Below are 13,752 nucleotides of genomic sequence, written 5' to 3' on the forward strand. Positions count from 1 at the left end.
CAGCAATCAGCAGGGATTAAATCATGCAATACATGATCGCCGTCGTGTCTGCAATGCCAAAACAACGGTACAGTTTTTTACACAATGCACACAGCTGGAAAAAAAATTGTACACCCTTTTAGCGGTTTCGAATTCACTCAACACTTATAGTTGCAAGAGTGCATGTGGAGTACATGAAATAGTTACATTTATGGACCAATAGCACAAGAAGTACCGCCCCCTAAAGACCCATATTGAAACACCTATATTAGTATGTGGGGTGTCTTCAAAGGGGCGCCGGCCGCGGTGGTCGAGCGGTTGTAGGCTCTTCAGTCTGGAACCGCGCGACTGCTACGGTCGCAGGTTCGAATCCTGCCTCGGGCATGGATGTGTGTGATGTCCTTAGGTTAGTTAGGTTTAAGTAGTTCTAAGTTCTAGGGGACTGATGACCTCAGGTGTTAATTCCCATAGTGCGCAGAGCCATTTGAACCATTTCAAAGGGGCGGCATCCAGTCGATTGTACAGATGGTGAATACTGTTCTGGGATACTTTATGCCACGCCTGTTAGACCTGTTCACGCAGTTCTGTAAGAGTTGTTGGTTGACGAGTCGCACAAGTCATTCCTCATCTCAAATGTCGTCGGCTAGAGACAAGTCGGAGATTGTGCTGGCCAGGGAAGTTGCTGCACATCTTGCAGAGCACGTTGAGTTTCAGGAGCAGTGTCCCTGTCGGAAAAGCTCATTATCTTCCTGTAGCAAAAATGCCAAATGAAAGGGCCTAACAACATTCTGCACGTTCCGAGTGCCGGTTAGCGTCCCTTCCAGAAACACTAAAGGCGAAGGAGAGTTGTAGCTTATCACATCCCAGATCTGAGTTGGGATCAGTGCATCTTGGACCATCAGTTGTGGTGTGCAGTGTGAGGTAACGGGCGAGTTGTGGCGCCCTGAAAATATTCTAAGTTCTGATTTGGCTGGGGCCTCTTGGCGGGCGGCGGCTCTTCGGCGGCCGTGTGGTGCCGAACGTTAGCCGCGGTCCGGGACGGATCGCGTGGCTGGGAATTCCATGGTGATGCTGTGTCAATGAAGGAGTGCCAAAGATGTCGGACTTTGTGAAACCATAATGGCAAGCATTTCACAGTTCATATAGAAATTACTAGTAGCCAGAGGAATCATGATACCTCAAAAAGAAACATGTACATTACCATTATTTGCACGACGATTCTGATGGTGTAATCAGATTTTCAATATCTTTATTAGTTTAAAGTTTAGTATCTGACTGTAAATTATGCAAGTAACACCCAGCAACGAATTTCCAAAATTTAAACGCTTCATCCGCTTTCGTCCATCAATGTGTCTTTAGAAAGCTATTAGTGTAAACCTAAACTGTTATAAATTACAGGCATGTTACTTGAACAGCACATGAGTTATTGGAGGTCAAAGTGGCCGATTACTATCCATCGCGTCCGGCCATAAGTACTCCACAGTTACATGAAAATACGGTAGCAGCGTGCTTATAAATATATTTATTCATCTATGTCTTTGTTTATATCCGATATACACTATTCATGAAGGAATTGGTCAATTATTTACTGTGTTTTAAAATGCACAGAAGCATTAGGCTACTGGCTTACTTCTGTCCTATTCCTTTGAATTATGTTTATTTAATTTGTTTATGCATTTAATAATGTGTGTTAGAGCGTGTTTGTGGTCCAGCCGTAGGAATATATATTTAATTTCAAGTTATTTAAATGTAAATACAGTATTTCGAATGTGTTTCAAAATGTTTGTGAGTGTGCGTTGGCTTGGAGACATGACGGGAGTGCTATCGCCAATCACAGCGCTCGTTACTGAGGGAGGCGACTAACGAAGTGAATGGAGGGACAGTCGCACAGGACAAAGAGAGTGCTGGAGAGTATGGCACGACGGACGCACAGTCGGGGGCAAGACTTAAGACAGTTGAGCAGAAATATTTCGTAGTGCCGACTAGTGCACTTATGAGATTTCCGTGGCTTCTGCAGTGAAGACGTAGTGTGCGTTTAGAAGTGAACATCTCGCGAACTATGTTGTTGTTCGTAATCAATTACGTGAAGTAGGAATATGTTGTTTACCTGTTATTCAACTTATATTTTATTTAATTGCTGCACCATCGACACCAATAAGTGTTTTGCAGAAATGTACCACATTCTCAAAAGTACTTCTACAATCGTACTCATCATTTAAAGTCGTTAAGATAATACCTGCAGATTTTATTTAATTGCAATCTTTCATTTATAAATTTCTACGTTACATTCGCAATTTCCGAGTGATAGGAACATTCGACCATTCGATTCATGTGTATGTTCATATTGTATACTTAGACTCCCCAGTATTTGGCTTGTAACGCGGCAACTACGTATCCCAGCCCCTAGACTACGAAATCAGCCAAAACTTTTAATATTTCAACATTGAGTCAGAGGGTACATAGCTGAGGGCTACCATTTCATTTTTATTATTTGAAAGCCCGCAACTGGGGGCTCGTCCGGGATTTGTGTCCTGTAAATTGGTAATTCCTTTGCTTTCTGTTATTCAGCGTACTATGCGAAGTGTAAAAACCTTTGCAAAACCAGTAGAGATTTCTGCAGAATGAACCTCTCACAAAATACAGTGTGAGATCGGTTTTTTCCGCAAATAGTGAAATTACGCACTAATTTTCACAACTAACACGTTCTTTCAATAGAGGTCCTACTCTATCACGTTAAAGGCAATTTGCACGGGGGCTCAGTGTATCTTCGAGGTTTGGTTGCCTGCTTACTTCACACGTTTCCACCACACTGAGCCTTCTGGCTGTGAGCATTACCTATTAAAGGGTAGACACAGATGGCGCTCTCGCAGCCATGCCACAACGCTATCTGTTGGTGGACGACGTTGAAACCATTATCAGTTCATCTACTATCCCCCAGGTGGCATATGCCGTCATCGGATCGAAATTGACCTCGTCTTTCCAGGTGTATTAATTTTTTTTCTGGTAGCGTACAAAGAAGGGCAGTAAGAATGATTACAGATAGGTTTGGCCAATGGGAGAGCGTCACGGATATGCTCACAAAATCCAATTATCAGACACTAGATAACATACGCCAGCTAATAACAGACGCCAATTGTACGGTGAAATCTTACAGAATTTCATTAACCAGTACGAAATTAGGAATCTAGACACATACTACAATTTATTATGTACTGTTCCCACAGAGACCGCGAAGAAAAGACCGCCCTAACTGAAGCGTGCACACAGAATATTGTGCAGTCATTCTTCCAGCGCTCCTTACTCGAATGGAACGGGAAGGAACCCTAAGATGTGTTACAATGGGAAGCGTTCTTTGCCGTGTATTTCACAATCGTTTGCAGAGTGTAGATATACAGAACGAATCCGAGTTCCAACGGCAAAATTTCAAGGGCTATAAGAGATATCTTCTGAATGTTTTGGTATGAGGGACGCATGATCTCTAGTGCCTCCTTACAGAGTAATAACGTATTTTTGATTTATTCGGTTTGTTATCCCATTTACATTTGTTCCTTAGAAAATAACTTCCAAAACAGTGAAAAAGCCTGTAATACGCAATCACCAGGACGTTCAACACGAAACACGGATCAATGCAACAACCCTCAGCAAGAACATAATTAAAGGGAATGGGGGGAGGGGCGTCCAGGGAGTCCGAACACGCCCCCCCCCCCCTCAAATCGCTTAAATGATGTTATATACTACGTAGTGTCCGTGTCGTGTAATTGAAAGATTTTATATTTCTAATCATAAGACGAAAAAGGGATACACACTATCGATACTCAATAAGGCTTTTGATAGATTTAAACTATCTATATACCGACAGCACTGTTAGCAGTCGTCCATCCCTAATTTAGCCAAGACCAACTTCTGTACACTGTTGGCCTTATTTGAGTTCAGTTGTTATTTTGTTGACCAGTTCAGTTCGTACTTGCAGATGAATTTAACGCAAGTGCTGCCCTTACTGATTTTCTGCTGTGTATTGTTATGACAGTTTCTAAAGATAGAAGAGATTGTAACAAGGAAGAAGAGGAAAACATTTTTTGATTCGTCCACTTGCACTACCATAAGTTAAAATATGTAAGCTCTACTACAGCAGCCTAATTACCTATCTACAGCTGTTTAATGTTAGCGCTTGAGTCGTTATTTGAAGACTTATAGAACTTTGGCTGCAATAATTCAGTATTTCACAAGGCAGCGGAGCGGTGAACAACATTACAAACAACACTGTATCAAAATCATTGCGTAAAAATACACTTGTATTTGCCTGTGTCGCTCAGATATCGAGTTGATCAACAAAAATATAGACCAAACATCGATGACTGCTTTTCTTCAAAAAATTTGCTCGAAGTTCTATTATGGCAAACTATCGGCCAATCAGGTCAGCCGGGTGTTTTCATAAGAAAGCCAGTTCCGATTCGGAACGACGGGGAAGGGTTTGTGGAAAGTGTAAGGGATGTGTGAGGATAATAAATTATAGATTTCGTTAGTTTCTGAAATATTTTTTCAGCGGGCTGCTTCAATTCGTCCGAGACGACTGCGCCCAGCACCCCCGTCCCCTTTGCGTCAAAATCTATTTACGCTCTTGTAATGCTTGAACAACATTAGCCAGGAATTCCATGCGCAATTATATCTTAAAGTGTGCTTGCGTTCGTGCACTTCAAATGATCAGGCAGGCACAATTAAAGAAAAAACATGCAATAGCAGAATTGTTTCTTTTGTTATTTTAAAACAATACATAACATTTAGTTTTTCTAAATTCTCAAACGACCTCGATAGATCTGCGGGTTGAGGCGCTGAAGTAGCAACTCCTGGATTCGGAAGGCTAGGTGGTTCGAATCATCCGCCGGCAATCTTAAAAATGGGTTTCTGTGGTTCTCCATTTTCAATTTAGGCGAATGTTGGTGCTGATTCCTTAGTATAGGCCACAGAAAATCCCTTCCGAATTTCTTTCTTTCCTGAAAATCCAATTCTCTTAAAGATGCAGGCCTCAATGCTTAACTGAAGAGACGGCTTCGAAAACAAACAGAACATATTTTCGGAGACGCCCAGTCCTAAAAGCCACAGATAAATCGGTACGCATGTCTGTGTTGATGGGCCCAGGCGAGGTGTAAAGCTCTGTGTCGTGCAGTCATCAAGGTTACACGAGTGGGCCTTCGGCTCCGAAAGCCTATGTCGATGATGTTTCGTTGGACGGCTGGCACGCTGACATTGTTGATGGCCCAGCATTGAAATCTGCAGCAATTTACGGAAGGGTTGCACTTCCGTCACATTCAGCGATTCTCTTCAGCGAATGTTGGTGCTGATTCCTTATTATAGGCCACAGGAAATTCCTTCCGAATTTCTTTCTTTCCTGAAAATCCAATTCTCTTAAAGATGCAGGCCTCAATGCTTAACTGAAGAGACGGCTTCGAAAACGAACAGAACATATCTTCGGAGACGCCCAGCCCTAAAAGCCACAGATAAATCGGTACGCATGTCTGTGTTGATGGGCCCAGGCGAGGTGTAAAGCTCTGTGTCGTGCAGTCATCAAGGTTACACGAGTGGGCCTTCGGCTCCGAAAGCCTGTATCGATGATGTTTCGTTGGATGGCTGGCACGCTGACATTGCTGATGGCCCAGCATTGAAATCTGCAGCAATTTACGGAAGGGTTGCACTTCCGTCACATTCAGCGATTCTCTTCAGTCGTCGTTGGTCTCGTTCTTGCAGGCTCTTTCCGGTCGCAGCATTATCGGAGATTTGATGTTTTACCGGACTCCTGATATTCACGGTACACTCGGGCGATGGTCGTACGGGACCCCCCCCCCCCCCCCCCTTCATCGCTACCTCGGTGATGTTGGATCCCATCGCTCGAGTGGCGACTATAACGCCACGTTCAAACTCCCTTAAATCTTAATAACCTGCCATTCCAGCAGCATTAACGATCTAACAACTGCACCAGACACTTGCTGTCTCATGTAGGCGCCGCCGACCGCAGTGCCGTATTCTGCCTGTTTACAAGTCTCTGTATTTGAATACGTGAATACGCTTCCCTATACCAGCTTCTTTGGAGCTTCAGTGGAGTTGACAGTGACAGAACAGTGCTAGGAGAAGAGGAAGAGGACTAAAGAGTCGCAGAAACTGGAGATGAATAAGAGACAGAGGCAATGAGAGGCAACGAGGAAGAGAGAGATAATGACCCCGATAAGAGACAGCAGCAGTGGTAATGAATAAATGACATACACTTTGTGATCACCAGTATCCGGACACCTGGCTGAAGATAACTTACAAGTTCTTGGCGCCCTCTATCGGTAATGCTGGAATTCAATATGGTGTTAGCCCACCCTTAGTCTTGATAACAGCTTCCACACTCGCAGGCATACGTTCAATCAGGTGCTGGAATGTTTCTTGGGGAATGGCAGCCCAGTCTTCACGGAGTGCTGCACTGAGGAGAAGTATCGATGTCGGTCGATGAGGCCTGGCATGAAGTCGGCTTTCCAAAACATTCCAAAGGTGTTCTACAGGATTCATGTCAGGATTCCGTAGGCTAGTCCATTACAGGGATGTTATTGTCGCGTAACCACTCCGCCACAGGCCACGCGTTATGAGCACGTGCTCGATCGTGTTGAAAGATGCAATCGCCTTCCCCGAATTGCAAGAAGGTGCTTAAAACATGAATGTAGGCCAGTGCTGTGATAGTGACACTCAAAATGACAAGGAGTGCAAGGTCCCTCCATGAAAAGAACGACCACACCATAACACCACCGCTATTGGCACTACACACGCCGGCAGATAGCGTTCACAGGGCATTCGCCAAACCCACACCCTGCCATCGGATCGCCACATAGTGTACTGTGATTCGTCACTCCACACAACGTTTTTCCACTGTTCAATCGTCCAATGTTTACGCTCCTTACACCAAACGAGCCGTCGTTTGGCATTTATCGGCGTGATGTGTGGCTTATGAGCAGCCTCTCGTCCATGAAATCCAAGTTTTCTCGTCTCCCGCATAAATGTCATAGTACTTGCAGTGGATCCTGATGCAGTTTGGAAGTCCTGTGTGATGGTCTGGATAGATGTCTGCCTGTTATACATTACGACCCTCTTCAATTGTCGGTGGTCTCTGTGAGTCAACAGACGAGATCGGCCTCCACGCTTTTGTGCTGTACGTGTCCCTTCACGTTTCCACTTCACTATGACATCGGGAACAGTGGACCTAGGGATGTTTAGGAGTGTGGAAATCTCGCGTACAGACATATGACCCAATCAATTGACCACGTTTGAAGTCCGATAGGTTCGCGGAGCGCCCCATTCTGCTCTCTCACGATGTCTAATGACCACTGAGGTTGCTGATATGGAGTAACTGGCAGTAGGTGGCAGCACAATACACCTAATATGAAAATGTATGTTTTATGGGGGTGTTCGGATACTTTCGATCACATAGTGTAGTAGCAGTAAGAAAGAACAGAAGGTGGATAGTGACAGTGGGAGAAGACAGTAGTGGTAGGACAGAACGAAGGAGTCTATGGCTGTAAGGCGGGGGACAGTGACAGAGAAACACTAAGAGACAGTGAGATAGGCTGAATGAGTGAGAGAATGTGGTGTGGGAGCGGATGGGTATGAGCGACTGTTGAGCGACGGACTAGTGGGTGTGAGCGAGTTACAGTTACGGGAGCTCGTGGGAGTTAGACATGAGTTGCATAAGGAGCGCGAATCTTTTGGCATACGAAAATGATCGTGAAAATTTTTAAAAGTGCTGAGGAAGGTGGATTGAGGCAGCTGGTACTCCACTTTTCAGTCAGAATCTTTGTTTAGAAGCATATTAGCCTTTTTTGTGCTCCGACAGGAGCATTTTTCCGCTGGTAAATAATAATCCAAATTCTATTCATTTAGGCTGATGCGTTTACCGCAGAAAATGATCTTTCTCCAGTGTAAGAAGTGACAAACGAATACTTAAATGAGCCAGCCGGAGTGGCCGAGCGGTTCTAGGCGCTACAGTCTGGAACCACGCGACCGCTACGGTCGCAGGTTCGAATCCTGCGTCGGACATGGATGTGTGTGATGTCCTTAGGTTAGTTAGGTTTAAGTAGTTTTAAGTTCTAGGGGACTGATGACCTCAGAAGTTAAGTCCCATAGTGCTCAGAGCCATTTTTTAATACTTAAATGAGATAATTTGGGAAAGTGTAAGATGCCTTGTATTCTCGCCACCAAAAGCTGTTCTAGATTCTCAATCGAACACAACAATATCAGATCCGTTGAGCCCAGCAAATCTTTCGGTAATAATCATAACGCCCTAAAAAATTCTCGTTCGTCGATTCCTGATTACTTCCTCAACTCAAATCGAGACGGAAAGAAGAAGAGTGTTAAACTGACTTGGAGGGTGAAGGGAGATTATAGCATAACTGCTTTGGTAAAATACAATACTCTTACGTAACGAGATTATATTGGTGAAAACACTGAGATCATTGTCGCAAAAAATGATTTATCAGTCTTTATGGTAACTCCATATTTTATGGCTCAAAATTTAAGAAATACACTATTATCCACATTAGCATAATACTATGCACTAATGTCAGGAAAAAGTGATCAACATGCAAGATTAAAGTGTAAAATATGTTAAGTATAAAAAATCAAAATATGCAGTATGGATGAATTTACTTCCTAGAAGGTCAAAATATGCTAACATACACGAGAAAATCCTGACATAGCACGAATGGTATTGCTCTGTTTAAAATGACTGAAATTTTATCCGACCCGCGTGGATAGCCGTGCTCGTTAGCACGCCGCTTCTGTAATTCGGGGAGAACATTGTATTAGAAGACTGAGTTCTGTTTTGATAGCAGAGAGGTTCTATATTACATCAGAATTATGACTCGTTTGGAAATAAAGTTATCATGTTGCCAAATAAAGGTATATTTAATTGTGTATTTGGGTATTTATTACATACTGTTGAGAGTATATATTGCACTTTTCTTAAAAAAACCTTTTCTTGCTTAGTTTTATAGACTAAATACTATTTGTGTGAAGGCCTCCCGAAAGTAAATTATGTACATGATATTTATAAAGGAAATAAATTTTTTTCGAATGAATGGGAAACGTGAGCCCTTTGACAAAATCCTGGCTACGTCCTTGCCCTCAGATTGAAAGTACTGCAATGTGGTTGCCGTCGCTGCGGGAACAGCTCTGCATACAGTCCCTATACCGCTCTCCCATTCCGTTTTATTTATTGATCCATACAGAATGTGCTACCGGCCAATTTTAACGTACAACTAACACTGCTATAAAAACAAACCTGGGGCAGAACTGAGAAGTATTGAATGCAAGCTTAAGAGAGAAGAGGAAGGTAGACATTACTGACAGCACAACTTACCCTAAGCGAATGGACAAATTTATTTCCAAGCAAGATACAAAACGTTGAAACTATCTCTTTAATCATTTTTGTTAATTAAACGCTGACCACAGAATTTTCCCTGACAAAGGCAACTCAAACTTAACCTATTCATTTATTACCCACAATATACAAGCCCAACGCAGTCTGACTGCTGTACATAAGCAACATGGCTTGCAATAATTAACAGAAAAGAATGGCCCTGAATTGCAAGAAATCCTAACAATAATACAAATCCAAAAAATATAATATTAAAGAAACATGAAACTACCTCCAACTCTGTTAATCGCCTAAACTCATTTCAGTCACGAATCCCAACAGTACAATCCTCATTCTTTTTCATAAGTCACTTACCTCACAGAAAATCTTCATAACACGAACTACAGCAATTACAGCAAGTAGCAACAATGGTCAGCTAAATAAAAAGATTCTAACTTCTGTAGACCCTAACTACTAGGAGACATATGGTTAGCAAACAGAAACATTTTGATGAAGAGCAAACAATGTATTCAGAAAATTTTACCTTATACATGTGACATCGTGTTACAAATATTATATAGTTATCAATAATTCCTCTGCCCAAACATTATCAATCATACATCCATCCTCATACATTTACTTGCGTATTTTCTTATAAACTCATCATTTCATTTCACTTTACAATGCATGTCCTACCAACACGGAGTCTCCACTAAGAATATCATGTCCATACACTTCCCCATCCACTCGCTAACTGCTAGTCCGTCCAACCACAGAATTTCTTGACAAGGGCACAGAGCACTGTCAGCGATATTAACACAGTCTATAGCGCTGCCAACATACAAACAGGCTACTTACAACGTGTGCCATCGACATTTGCACTACCGTGCATATGTTTTCAGTGGAGCCACAGATACAAAGATACGTGGCCCAGTCACATTAATACACTACTGGCCATTAAAATTGCTACACCACGAAGATGATGTGCTAGAGATGCGAAATTTAGCCGATAGGAAGAAGATACTGTGATAAGCAAATGATTAGCTTTTCAGAGCATACAAACAAGGTTGGCGCCGGTGGCGACACCTACAACGTGCTGACGTGAGGAAAGTTTCCAACCGATTTCTCATACACAAAAAGCAGTTGACCGGCGTTGCCTGGTGAAACGTTGTTGTGATGCCTCGTGTAAGGAGGAGAAATGCGTACCATCACGATTCCGACTTTGATAAAGGTCGGATTGTAGCCTATCGCGATTGCGGTTTATCGTATCGCGACACTGCTGCTCGCGTTGGTCGAGATTCAATGACTGTTAGCAGAATATGGAATCGGTGAGTTCAGGAGGGTAATAAGGAACGCCGTGCTGGATCCCAAGGGCCTCGTATCGCTAGCAGTCGAGATACAGGCATCATCTTACCCGAATGGCTGTAACGGATCGTGCAGCCACGACTCGATCCCTGAGTCAACAGATGGGGACGTTTGCAAGACAACAATCATCTGCACGAACAGTTCGACGACGTTTGCAGCAGCATGGACTATCAGTTCGGAGACCATGGCTGCGGTTACCCTTGACGCTGCATCACAGGCAGGAGCGCCAGCGATGGTGTACTCAACGACGAACCTGGGTGCACGAATGGCAAAACGCTATTTTTTCGGATGAATCCAGGTTCTGTATATAGCACCGTGTTTGGTGTCATCGCGGTGAACGTACATTGGAAGCGTGTATTCGTCATCGCCATACTGGCGTATCACCCGGCGTGATGGTATGGGGTGCCATTGGTTACACGTCTCGGTCACCTCTTGTTCGCATTGACGGCACTTTGAACAGTGGACGTTACATTTCAGATGTGTTACGACCCGTGGCTCTACCCTTCATTCAATCCCTGCGAAACCCTATATTTCAACAAGATAATGCACGACCGCATGTTGCAGCTCCTGTACGGGCCTTTTTGGATACAGAAAATATTCGACTGCTGCCCTGGCCAGCACATTCTCCAGATCTCTCACCAATTGAAAACGTCTGGTCAATGGTGGCCGAGCAACTGGCTCGTCACAATACGCCGATCACTACTCTTGATGAACTGTGGTATCGTATTGAAGCTGCATCGGCGGCCGTACCTGTACACGCCATCCAAGCTCTGTTTGACTCAATGCCCAGGCGTATAAAGGCCGTTATTACTGCCAGAGGTGGTTGTTCTGTGTGCTGATGTCTCAGGATCTATGCACCCAAATTGTGTGAAAATGTAATCATATGTCCGTTCTAGTATAATATATTTGTCCAATGAATAACCGTTTATCATCTGCATTTCTTCTTGGTGTAGCAATTTTAATAGGCAGAAGTATATGATCACCGCCTGTGCTCTACGTTAGCGTGCAATAACCATTCACAGACTGCAGGTGGCAGCACTGGCAGTGGTGAGTATATAACGGGTTCAATGGGAAGAACGCGGAAAACAGTGCAGTCGTTGTCGTAATGTGGAAACGGAGCGATTTACCTCACGTCCAAAAGAGCATGATCAGTGACTTTTGGACAAAGGGTGGAAGCATTTCCAAAACGGCTAAGTTTGTAAACTGTTCGCGTGCCGCCATGGCTTGGGAAGACGACGCTATCCAAAACTGGCGTCGAGGCAGCTGTGGCGCATCGCGGGCCATAAATTACAGGAGTGAACGACGGCTGCGAAGATGTTCTCGGGCTAACAGACTTGTAAATGTTGAGCAACTGGCAGCCCTGATGAACAAATGGCTACCAACAATGTCTACCTAACGACCGTTCCCATAACGTTGCTGTGTATGGCCCTCCTCAAGAGGATCCTTGTCCGTGAACCGCTGCTGGCTGCCAGCGATCGGCGACGAAGGATGGAATTTGCTCTGCAGTACCGCAACTGGACGTTCTCTGAGAGACGACAGGTGGCCTTCGCAGATGAATCAATTCTTTCGCTCCAGCGGACTGAAAGCGATCATTCTGCGACAGCTGCTGGAAGGGTCCAGGTCGGAGGAGGGAGCGTTACAATCTGGGGTATGTTTCCATGGCATTCCCCGAGGGTTATCGCCATTCTGGAAGGCACAATGGAATAACACAAGTATGCATCTGTCCTTGGTGACCACGTACACCCCCACCTGCAGTTTGCTTTTCCTCAGTACGATGTCATCTACCAGCAGGACAATGCAAAGTGTCACACAACTCGCAGTGCACTTGCGTGATTCGAAGTGCACCAGGATGAGTTTACCGTACTCCCTTCACACCAAAACTCTGTGCATTTAAGCCCAATTGGGAATTTATGGGACCATCTCGACTGGGCAGTTCTCTCTGTGGATCCTCAACCGAGAAACCTAGCGCAGCTGGCTGCGGCACTAGAATCAGAAAGGCTCCACAGCCCTGTCGGTACCTTCCGCAAACGTCTCGCAGCTGTACAAGCTGCAAAAGTTGGTTGTCAGGTTTTTGACATGTGGTCACATTAATGTGACCGGACAGTGCAATTGGGGGTAAGAAATAAAATGAATTGCAATTCCTCTACAACGATCAAGCAGAAAATATCCCTGGATCACCTCAGAAACGGGGGTGCACGCTGTAGAAGCAGATGCAGCTGGTCGATGAGTATTACAACGTATGTGGAGATGTCTGGGTCGCAACTGGTGGACGCCGTGTGTTTTGTGCTGGACTTGTACGAATCGCACCATTGGGTCTGCTTCAGTTATCCAGAAACCATAAACACCTCTGACTGCAGCACTCCCGTGAACTGCTTCACTGACGTGCTGAGTGACAAAATGTACCGTTTTTGGGCATGTATGTTTCAACTACTTTTAGAGGTTAAATCAATTAAATGGACTGAAATGAAATGAGTGGATCAGGGGGGTTCAAAGTAGTGAAGATGCAAAGTCATCAAATGATATCAGTGTAATACGTTCAGACATTCTCTACGCGTAGCATAATGAACATGTAGAGACAGCTGAAACTTCGAGCCAGACTCGGACTCGAAAACGGATTTCCCGCTCTTTGCGATCATCCGCCTCAATGGTTAGTCTGAGGGCACCTCTACGCCTCATTCAAGTTTTCGCTGTCACTGGTGTTTCCATCAGTGGTTTCGAACGCTACTTCATTCTCGTCCAAAGGAATACTTAAAACTCTTAACGAGCGACCAAAAATAAGCTTACTTGTGCTGCTGCGGATGACATGATTTATCGTGGAAGACAACACCTGTGAACGCATAATTCCGGTAGATAATGTAAGTGATGTTTACGAAAACCAGCTGCGGTCTTGTCAAAACTATCGTATATAAAGTACCTCGCCAGATAAAGGAAGTTGAGCATTACTTCAGAAACCGCATATTTCAGCTAATGCTATTATATTTGACAAAAAATCTCTAGCAGAAAAAGTGACTCTAAAGTACATCAAAATG

The sequence above is a fragment of the Schistocerca piceifrons genome, chromosome 2 (assembly GCF_021461385.2).
Source record: "Schistocerca piceifrons isolate TAMUIC-IGC-003096 chromosome 2, iqSchPice1.1, whole genome shotgun sequence".
Classification (NCBI taxonomy): Eukaryota; Metazoa; Arthropoda; class Insecta; order Orthoptera; family Acrididae; genus Schistocerca; species Schistocerca piceifrons.